The sequence below is a fragment of the Amblyraja radiata genome, chromosome 1 (genome assembly GCF_010909765.2).
Source record: "Amblyraja radiata isolate CabotCenter1 chromosome 1, sAmbRad1.1.pri, whole genome shotgun sequence".
Lineage (NCBI taxonomy): Eukaryota > Metazoa > Chordata > Chondrichthyes > Rajiformes > Rajidae > Amblyraja > Amblyraja radiata.
The window spans coordinates 173,177,860-173,189,555 of record NC_045956.1 but is presented as its reverse complement, the minus strand read 5'-3'; positions in this window follow the sequence as shown (position 1 = coordinate 173,189,555).

Below are 11,696 nucleotides of genomic sequence, written 5' to 3'. Positions count from 1 at the left end.
TGGCTGCGTTTCCAGCCACACATTTCGGACCTTTACATTATCAAAATTTACAGAGGGCTAAAATATGAGCACTAAAAATTAATAGTGGTCATTTTGACAGACCAATGAAGCTACCAACAGAGGCCATAATGGAACTAAAATGGTGGAAAGATAACATTAGGCATTGTTCCAATCCAATCATTATCAGCAACCCGTCTATGGTACTACAAACTGATGCCAGTGCACTTGGTTGGGGTGATACCAATTCCATCTCCAGCTGTGGAGGGAGATGGCATGCACAGGAGGCATCATTATTACAAACATTGGCCTTAAGTCATATTGTTCTGGGTTATATCACCAGCATGTTAGACTACAAATTGACAACACCACCGTGGTAGCATATATCAACCATATGGGTGGAAACAAATCGACATCATGTGACAATCTGGCCAACACAATTTGGCAATGGTGTATCCAGAGAGATATTTGGATATCAGCTACCTACTTACCAGGTAAACTAAATTTAGTGGCAGACACCAGGTCCCGCAAATTCAATGAAAACACTGAATGGATGCTGGATAAAAATGTATTGCTGAAATTACAGCATGGTATGGAACACCAGATATCGATCTATTCGCATCCAGGCTCAATCACCAGTTATCGAATTATGTTTCATGGGATCCAGACCTGGGGCAGCGGCAACAGATGCATTTTTGCTGCATTGGGGGAAATTGTTTATTTATGCATTCCCTCCTTTCTGCCTCATCAGTCGGGTATTAAGGAAAATACAGCAAGACTCTGCGTCTGGTATTTTGATAGTACCCGATTGGCCTACTCAACCATGGTTCCCGGTGATACTAGACATGGTATTAGAACCATGTATCACCATCCATCATAGACCTAATTTACTGGTTCATCCCGTAACAAGGGAAAGTCACCCATGTTATAATTCTACAAACCTATTAATTTGTAGAGTTTGAAAGCACCTCTACTACACCTGGGACTGACGGACCGAACAGTGGATATTATTTCAGCGGCCCACAGGCAGTCCACCAAATAACAGTACTTGGTGTACATCAAGAAATGGGAAATGTACTGTCACAACAATAACATCACCCACAGATCTATGAACATCCCGTCTGTTCTGGAATTCCTGGCAAGCCTCCATTACGATGAGGGGCTCAGTTATAGTGCCATCAACTGCGCCAGAAGTGCTCTGTCAACATACCTGTGGCAAGGAACAGAGCGGCATTCTGTTGGGACACACCCCCTGGTAACCAAACTCATGAGGGGCATTTTTAATGTTAATCCCCCAAGAACCAGGTACTCCCAAATATGGGATGTGAGCATTTTACTGACCATGTTAAGAAACTGGTCTCCAGCTACAGCTCTGTCCCTACAGAAACTGACTATGAAAACAGTCATGCTGATGGCCTTGGTCACGGCACAAAGGGTCCAGTCGCTACAGAAACTAAGGCTGGACAACATGACTATTTCATCTGGAAATTTAATTTTTCACATCAATGAATTAGTCAAACAGAACAGACAGGGGTCAGCAGGCCTAAAAATAGAATTCAGGGCCTACCCGACAGATGATCGTCTCTGTATTGTAACACACTTACTATTATAAATGGAGTACACTAAGATCATCAGAGGCAAAGAAATGGCACTTTTAATCAGCTACAAACAGCCACACAAAAAAATGACAGTCCAGACAATCTCGAGATGGCTAAAACAGGTCCTAATAAAGGCTGGAGTAGACACTAGCATTTTTAAATCTCACTCCACCAGGGCTGCAGCTACATCGGCAGCTATGAAGTTGGATGTTCCTATGGACCAAATCCTCAAGACAGCAGTATGGTCAACGGAGAAAACTTTCCAACGATTTTATAACAAACCAGTTATTGAACCTGGAACATTTGCAGAAACAATTTTAAGTTCTGTAATATAATTTTATCTCGTAAATAGGGGCTATAATTTGGTGTTAATAAATTTATCGTTAGTTTTTCAATATCGTATTGATGTCTAATGATGTTAACACTATTCTCCCCATAATCAAGGCAGATGTGATACATGGACTCGTTTCCACGGCATGAAATCACAGAGCTTTAAAATATTCACGTAGTCACTCACGTGACTCCGAAGTAAAATAGTAAGATTAAACGAGAACTTACCAGTTTGAAGTTTGACCGTTATTTTATGAGGAGTAACGTTGAGGGAATACGTGCCCTCCGCTCCCACCCTTGATCATATACTCAACTGGTATCTCTTCTCTAATCTTACTATGTTTAGTCATTACAGCTATCTGTGATTTCACACCGCTGCTTTGAAGAATGACACGCATGCGTCCTGGCGGGGTTCTTCACGTATTCCCTCAACGTTACTCCTCATAAAATAATGATCGAACTTCAAAGTGGTAAGTTCTCGTTTAATCTTACTATTAACCTGCAAACCTGTACGTCTTTGGAGTGTGAGAGAAAACCGAAGATCTCTGCGAAAACCCGTGCAGGTCACGGGGAGAAGGTACAAACTCCACAGAGTTAGACAGTTTCTCAGAAGCAGTGGGGCTACTGAGGTATGCAAGTGTTTAGTTGTTTTTACAATCCAATCAGCCAGAGTCCTATTAAATGGCAGAGGAGGCTTGAGGTCTCCTGTGGTCTATTCCTGTTCTTAATTTGTATGTCGGAGAACGGCCACAGCCAAATTCATTGGGTGACTGGATAATCAATGGGATTTTGCGAGGTCACTGACAATTAACGCGCAAAGTAAAATGAATGATGCAACATATTTTATCACAGCCAGACCATCTGCCGCTGATGGACTGTGTGTGTGATGTGTACAAGCTATAGTAGCAATGTTACAAAATTTTGAGATTTAAAAAATCAAGTCTGCAATTTATCCCATCAGATAAAGCATAAAAATAAGTTTAATTTGACACCTAATTCACTTTCATATCTCAAGTATTTAAAAAGTTATGGCCATTTTCATACTCGGAAATTAGCATCTTGTTCCCTATTGATTTTCTATGGACATAACAAAAAAGCTGTGATCGTGTACCGTCAAAAGCCCATAACTTTCTTAAAAATTAAGAGAACTGAATGAAATTTTCAGTTATCATAGATTGAAGCATTCTGAAACAAATATAAAATAATCTTACTTGGATGACCTGAAATTAAAGCATATCATTAGTTAGTTACCTAATTGTAGCTAATTTCAAACTTCAATTACTAGATCTAAACATCTATCCATTTCTTAATAAATGATTAACATTTTTAAATAGCCTAAGTGTCCAAATAATATTCACAAATAATTCACAGTAAAACATGATTTTAAAATCTCATTTACAATAATTTATAGGCCAAATGGAAGGAATTTAGTGTTTAATTGCTGTAAATTAAAGTCCATTTAAATCAGCTTTCTAGTGGGATCCTGTGAACGCGCTGGTTTAGAACGTTCACATTGCGGTAGATTTGTACCCTCAAATGCCCAGAAAAATACTGCGGGATATAATGGGCCCAAAATTAGCTACTCGTAATATTAAACTTTGTAAAAAGGGATCTTAAGAAGCCCTTTTTAACATAAAAATAAACAGCCTACCTTCCGTTTTCCCCTGTATGAGATCCGGCCGGTTGCCGGCGGTCGGGGGTTTAGAGGTTAATTTTTAACCTACTATAACAATTTAATAAAGCCCTTAAAAGTAATAATAGCTCAAGCGAGGGAATCTTCCAGCGATTTTTCGTTAATAATTAACTAGGCTGAAAAACCTCGATTTGAACAGCCTAGGGAAAATCGCGTTTTAAACCCGCCCCCCTCTAAACGGCGCCAAAATCGCGCACACGGGCTGGGACAGATTTTCAGCGACGCTTCAGGTACGCTTTGCAACATACCTAACTATAGGATGCACTGTAGCTTCTCATTAAGCTTATTTTGACAGATCACCTGCCCCAGAACAAAGTTGGTGCCTTATTTATGCAGTAAATTCCGTGTTCACCTTTGCATGAAGTTATAGAGTCATAGAGTCATACAGTGCAGAAACAGGCCCTTTGGCCCAATTTGCCCACACCATCCAACTAACCCCACCTTCCTGTGTTTGGCCCACAAGCCTCTAAACCTGTTCTCTCCATGGACCTGTCGAAATGTTTCTTAAACGTTTTGATGGTTCCTGCCTCAACTACATCTTCCGGCAGCTCGTTCCATACACCCACCACGCTTTGCATGAAAAAGTTCAAAGGTTTCAAAGGCTTCAAAGGTCTTTTATTGTCACGTGTACTAGTTAAAGTACAGTGATATGTGAATTACCATACAGCCATACGAAAAAAAGCAACAAGACACACAACTACATAAAAGTTAACATAATCAGATTCTTATTAAATCTTTTCCCTCTCACTTAAAACCCATGTCCTCTGGTTCTCGATTTCCCTACTCTGGACAAGAGACTCTGTGCGTTTACCTGATCTTATACCACTCCATAAGATCACCCCGCATCCTCCTGCGCTCCAGGGAATAGACTCCGAGCTTACTCAACCTCTCCCCATCCTTCAGGCCCTTGTGTCCACGCAACATCCCCATAAATCTACTCTGCACCCTTTCCAGCCTGACAACATCCTTTCTGTAACATGGTGCCCAAAACTGAATACAATACCTCTAAACGTGGTCTCATCAACGTCTTATCCAACTACAACATGACCTCCCAACTTCTATACTCAATGCTCTGACTGATGAAGGCCAATGTGCCAAAGCCTTTTTGACCACCCTCAGCACAGCAAAGGACCATTCTTATTGAGAGCTGAAACAAGCAAGAAGAAATCATTCAAGACTTTAAATAATTCACCAACAACAAATGTGGCTCAGTGTTCAAGTTAAGATAGTCACCTCCCAAGAATGCACGGACTCCACAGTAATAACAATGAAATAATTGAGAACAAAAATATCCCAGCGTAAAAAAAACAGTGTCCATCCCTCCAGCATTATCAGATAAATGTGCACTATTAAACTCGTTATTACTTCTTTACCTGAATAATTTTACCCTAATTAATGTTTCATGTATAGCATAAACAAAGTGTACTCTGGAGAGCTGTGGGATATGATTATGTGCCTCTAATGTCATTAATCATTGTTCCCTCGTGACTTTGTTATTCATGAGCTATCAGGCCAGCAAGCTAGTGGTATATAAATCATAAACCACGGGTCTCTGTGCAGGGCCATTTATGTACGTGAAGTGTTTTTATGAACTGAGCTGATGCAATGTGCCAAATCAATCAGCTGCAATGATTGGAATGTTTTTATGTCATCACCGGACCTGACGGAATCGAAACTCCCATCCAAAGTTTACAGAATCAGTAGAAATTCAAGAATTTGAAATTCTTGCAAGTTCACAACAGCTCTGGTTAGTGGTAGTGGGTTTAACAAAAAAAATACTTCTGCAATTGTGATGGTTAAAAAGGAAAAAAAAAACTCTGTCTTCATAAAGAATGACTTTATCTATTGAATGGGAAAGTGAAGAGCCCACAACAAAACAGAATCAATAACAATACACTTTCATATACTGAAATCAAGCCCATCTATTTCACTCCCCAAACAATTTATGCTCCCAAAAGGACTAAATCACAGCTCTGCTAAAAATAACGTACAACAACCAAATTAAGAAATCAATGGATGAAAATGAATTGGTGAGTTGACAAGCCGATGCTGAGAAACAGGAGTACTTGGGTGAAGGGAAAGAAATCCTTACATCTATTACACCCATTAAAGCACGGCAGTTGTTTTGGAGCTCTGGTGGAGGCTCAGATCACAGCCCAGTGTATGCATTATTGGTAAACGATTAAAGCTCTCAACTGAAAGAGAAGTGAATGTTATTGATTCTGCAATCAATGATTTCAGTTGTGCTTTACTATCATATGAACCTAGGTCTGGTAAAATTCTGTTTTGGCACACAATTGTAACCAATACTTGCTACCACAGCCACATGTGTTTTCACGTGCTCGGATCATTGTACGTTTCCTTGAGCAATGTCTGCTTTGATCTGTCCTTTTCACACCTTACATGCTCTTTGTACTCTTCCATATCTCTCGTTTCCCTCTCTCCCGGTTCTCAGTCTGAAGAAGGGCCTCGACCCGAAACATCACCCATTCCTTCTCTCCAGAGATACTGCCTGAGTTACTCCAGTATTTTATATTTATCTTCTGAGTAAAAATCTTACTTAACATGGGCACATCCATACTTAAGTACAAGAGCAATAGTAGATTATACAAGAATTGCCATGTTTCTGGCACCAGTTTGTACCTTTCAAGTTCAGAGTTGTTAAAAATGTTAGTCTTAACTTGGCCTTAAAGTCAATGGACAATAGACAATAAACAATAGACAATAGGTGCAGGAGTAGGCCATTTGGCTCTTCGAGTCAACACCGCCATTCTCTGTGATCATGGCTGATCATCCACAATCAGTACCCCATTCCTGCCTTCTCCCCACATCCCATGACTCCGTTATCTTTCAGAGCTCTATCCAAATCTCTCTTGAAAGCATCCAGAGAATTGGCCTCCACTGCCTTCTGAGGCAGAGAATTCCACAGATTCACAACTCTCTGGGTAAAAAAAAATGTCCTCGTGTTTGGCAGACCTGATGTCTTGGCAGTGGCCCTGGGCTGGAGCTGCAGGTAATGTTGGCGATGTCCTCTACCACTGCTCTGCCATTCCGTGCCACTGCAGGCCGCATCCGATCCTCACATTCAGCCTCTGGGGGTCTCCAGTGGAGGCAGATCTAATCGAGCCCCCGGCTGCTGTAGGGCCCCCAGCGGCCTACTCCGCCGACACATCGACGTAGAAACCTCGATCCGCGAACTCGTCCCTCGCCTCACATGGCAACAGTAAGCTCTCAAAGACATTAGTTGTAAAATCATACAGCACAGAAAAACAGTGAATAGGATGGACGCGGAGCAGGTGTTTCCATTACCTGGGACATGTTGGCCGGTGTGGGCACGTTGGGCCGAAGGTCCTATTTCCACACTGTATCACTCTATGACTCTATGAGTCCATTAGCAGTCTACACAGTGGGTAAATATACAGGTGTGCATCGATTAACCTGCATGTTCTCTTTTCCCCTAGTTACTCTCTTTGGTTCCTTCAGTTTGCTGACTGCATTCATTTGTTTAAATGCTCATTTCTCATGGACCTGGCAATGAATATTGGCAGGCAGGCACAATGACCTCAGCTAGAGGGACAAAGTCTGATCCCATCCGTAGCCAAAGACCATTCACATAATTCCACCAGTTGTGGATGTTTCCACCAGTGTGAGTCTAGGACCAGAGGGCATAATCGGAATTAAAGGACATTCCATTAGGAAGGAGAAAAGGAGGGATTTCTTTTAGTCAGAGTGTGGTGAATCTGTGAAATTCTTTGCAGCATAAGGCTGTGAAGGCAAAATCAATGGATATGTTTAAGGCGAAGATTGATAGATTCGTGATTAGTATGGGTGCCAGGGGTTATGGGGAGAGGGCAGGAGAATGGGGTTAAGAGGGAAAGATAGATCAGCCATGATTGAATGGCGGAGCAGACGTGATGGGCCAAATGGCCTAATTTCTTATGACCTTATGAAGAAGAGAGTGGTGGTTTTGGACTGGAGACCTGTGACCTGAGTGGACTTGATAGGACGTATCGCCTAATTCTAATTCTATTCCTTATGACCTTATAACTTTATTTGCAAAAGAACAAATTAACGGCAACAATGATTCCCTCGATATTGTATCTGTACACCGTTAATGGCTTGATTGTAATATTGTATTGTCTTTCTGCTCACTGATCAGCACGCAACAAAAACTTTTCACCATATTGGTACACGCGACAATAAACTAAATTAAACTAAAGGGCTAGCAACTCTGGGAGTGCAGCACTCAAACAGCACATCACTACCTCAGCGTTGCACTGTTAATAATAATTGAATTATTATCTCAAGTATTGAAATGGAATTGAAACACAACCTTCAGACAAGAGGGATGCCCCATGAGTGCATGATGAAAGAATAAAAATCTATATTACTAAAAGTCTGATCTTGAACACTTCCTGTTGTTCTGTATGTTGACTTTAGAAAAAACACTGCCACTTATGGCTGTGATTTTTGGCCATCTTACTCAGAATTCCCCTCCGCTGCGCTGCACAAAAGGATTTTTCCCATCGATGAAAAATAAAAGTTATTAGTGTTTAAAAAATGTTGAGATTCTCTCTCCTGAAGGCCAAGCCACTTCCGGAGGGACTATAAAACCTGGACGTGTTGAGTGCCTCAGTCAGTCTCTGCAAGATGGGGGAGCGAGAGGGTCATGTCTCTCAGTCTGAGCTGTGAATAACACTGAACACATGTCTACTAAACTGTGAGTGATTTTACTGTCAGTGCCCTTAATGTGGATTTTTCCCATCGATGAAAAATAAGACTTATTAGTGTTTAAAAAATGTTGAGATCCTGTCAGTCACGCCATGAAGGCCACGCCCCTTCTGGTGGGAGGGGGGGAGGGGCTATGAAACCCAGAAGTGGGCGTGGCTCAGTCTCTGCAAGATGGAGGAGGGAGAGGTCACGACTCGCTGTCTTTTGTGGCCTTGCACCCTGCTTGAAATGGTATGAAACTGCACTTGAATTTGGTGTCTTGCACCCTGCTTGAAATGGAATTTCAAGGAATAGCCGTGAGTCAACTGCCAACCCACCAGCCGTGAGTGAGTGAGCTGCCAGCACAACAAGCTTGAGTGACTGAGCCGCCAGCCCAAGAATCCATTCGGCCCACAATGTCCCTCTGGAAACCAGTCCCTTCAGCCCACGACACCCATACTAGCCCTCCAGAAAGCCCCCCCCCCTCCCCCCCTCTGGCCACCAACATTGGAATTGGTGGAGATGTGGAATATTGCGTTGGGGGCCCAGCCCTCCCTTGTGATGCTGGGACCCAACGGGTCCCACTTAGTCTAGTACATTTAATATATTTTCTCCCTCGCCTTTCCTTTTATCATTCTCATGGGATCCTTTGGACCTCTCGTTCATCTCCAACGATACACACATGTCTTCATGATGTGCTTTCAATGCATTTGTATCATTGTGTGCATAGCCAACGCCTTGTCAGACTGAAGGCCGAGATGCAGATGGAAGATCAGTTTGAAGAAGGGCCCAACCTCCAAACATCACCAATCAATGTTCTCCAGAGATGCTGCCTGACCCGCTGAGTTACTCCAGCACCTGCAGTTCCTTGTTTCCCCATCATTCTTTGTACGTTGTTTCTTCCTACCATTCTTCCTGAAGTCAGAAGACTGATTACAAAACATTCCTATAATGAACATTCCCAGCATCTCCTGCTTTTGCTTCAAATTTCCAGCCATCTGTTCTTTTTGCAAATTAGATAATGATTCTATATTGTCCCATTACATTTTCTCTCGGTCAATCTTTCATTTATTCACATGGGCTCATTGCTATTTGGCACAATAACCCTTTTTGAATCTGATCTTTCCTGCCTACAATCTTAAAATAGATGTTTAAGAAGGAACTGCAGATGTTGGAAAAATTGAAGGTAGACAAAAATGATGGAGAAACTCAACAGGTGAGGCAACATCTATGGAGCGAAGGAATTGCTGCATTTCGGGTCGAGACCCTTCTTAAGATTGAAGAAGGGTCTTGGCCTGAACCGTCACCTATTCCGTCGCTCCTTAGATGCTGCCTCACCTGTTGAGTTTCTCCAGAATTTTTGTCTATCTTAAAATAGATGGGGGTTTTTTGTATTTTCCACCTGTGCATCTTTCTCTGTATTTTAAAACCTTATGAAACTTGTTTCTCTTTTCCCTTTCCCAGTCTGATGAAATATTAACTCTGTTTCTCTCATCAGGTGTTGGTGGGCCAGCTGAGGGTTTCCTTTCATTTTATATTTTTAACACTACCTTTCCTCAGTAGATTAACAGCCCTATTCCAGCCTGTGGAATGCAACAAGTACTCATTGAATTCCGGAATTTCAATTGGAGATTCAATCGGAGTTTCAATCGGAGTTTCTGTTTGACATCTATATCAACGATTTGGATGAGAATGTTCATGGCTACATTAGCAAGTTTGCAGATGATACAAAAGTGGGTGGTTTTGCAGATAGTGAAGTTGGTTGTCAAAAATTGCAGCATATTCTTGGTTGGTTGGTCAAGTGGGCTGAGGAATGGTTGATGGAATTTAATACAGAGAAATGTGAGGCATTGCATTTTGGAAAGTCTAACATGGGCAGGACCTACACGGTGAATGGTAGGGCTCAGGGATGTGTTGTAGAACAAGTCAAGTCAAGTCAAGTCAAGTTTATTCGTCACATACACATACGAGATGTGCAGTGAAATGAAAAGTGGCAATGCTCACGGACTTTGTGCAAAAAGACAAACAAACAAATAACCAAACAAACTACAAACAGAATGTAACAGAATCACATATTCTTTTCCATATTAAATATTGTGGGCGGAAGGAAAAGGAAAAAACAGCAATTTTTAAAAAAGCAGTAGAGTGGTGCAGTAAAGTTACTGGTGAGATAGGAGTTTACAGTCCGAATGGCCTCTGGGAAGAAACTCCTTCTCAACCACTCCGTTCTCACAGCATGGCAACGGAGGCGTTTGTCTGACTGTAGCAGCTGGAACAGTCCGTTGCAGGGGTGGAAGGGGTCTCCCATGATTTTATTGGCTCTGGAGTTGAGAACAGTGGGATCTAGGAGTACAGGTGCATGGTGCCTTGAAGGCAACATTACAGGGAGATGGGATGGTCAAAAATACTTTTGGCGCATTGGCCTTAGATCAGTCAGAGTATTGAGTATAGACGTTGGGAGGTCATGTTGCAGTTGTATAAAATGTTGGTGAGGCCGCATTTAGAATATTGTGTTCAATTCTGGCCACCATGTTATATGGAAGATGTTGTTAGGCTGGAAAGAGTGTAGAGACGATTAACAAGGATGTTGCCAGGACTCGAGGGTCCGAGCTACAGGGAGAGGTTGAGCAGGCTGAGACTCTATTCTCTAGAGTGCAGGAGGATGAGGGGTGATCTTACAGAGGTGTCTATAAAATCATGAGCGGAATAGATTGGGTGGACGCACAGAGTTTCTTGTCCAGAGTAGGTGAATCGAGGACCAGAGGACATAGGTTTAAGGTGAAAAGGGGGAGAGATTTTATTGGAATCTGAAGGCTAACTTTTTCACACAAAGGTTGCTGGGTTGGAACGAGCTGCTGGCGCAGGTAGTTGAGGCAGGGACTATCGCAATGTTTGAGAAACAATTAGACAGGTACTTGGATATGACAGGTTTACATGGATATGGACCAAACGCAGGAAAGTTGGACTAGTGTAGATAGGACATTGTTGGCCGGTGTGGGCAAGTTGAGCAGAAGGGCCTGTTTCCACACTGTATCACTCTATGGCTCTATATTGCCAGGTGAACCACACTTTAAGTGTACTGATAAAAAAAATGACACTGCATTCTGGAGTAACTCAGTGGGTCAGACAGCATCTCTGGAGATGCCCGACGCGCTGAGTTACTCCAGCACTGTGTCTTTTTTTGTAAACTCGCATATGCTGTTGCTTGTTTCTAATTAAATGCTCTGATATCTTAGCCAGGGTGATTTAGGCAAAACAACAAAAATACAATTTTCCAAATATGAGCAACCATAGAGTTATAGAGGTATAAAGATTGAAGCTATTTTATCGTCATATACACCAGGGTGTAATGAAATTCCTTGTTCACA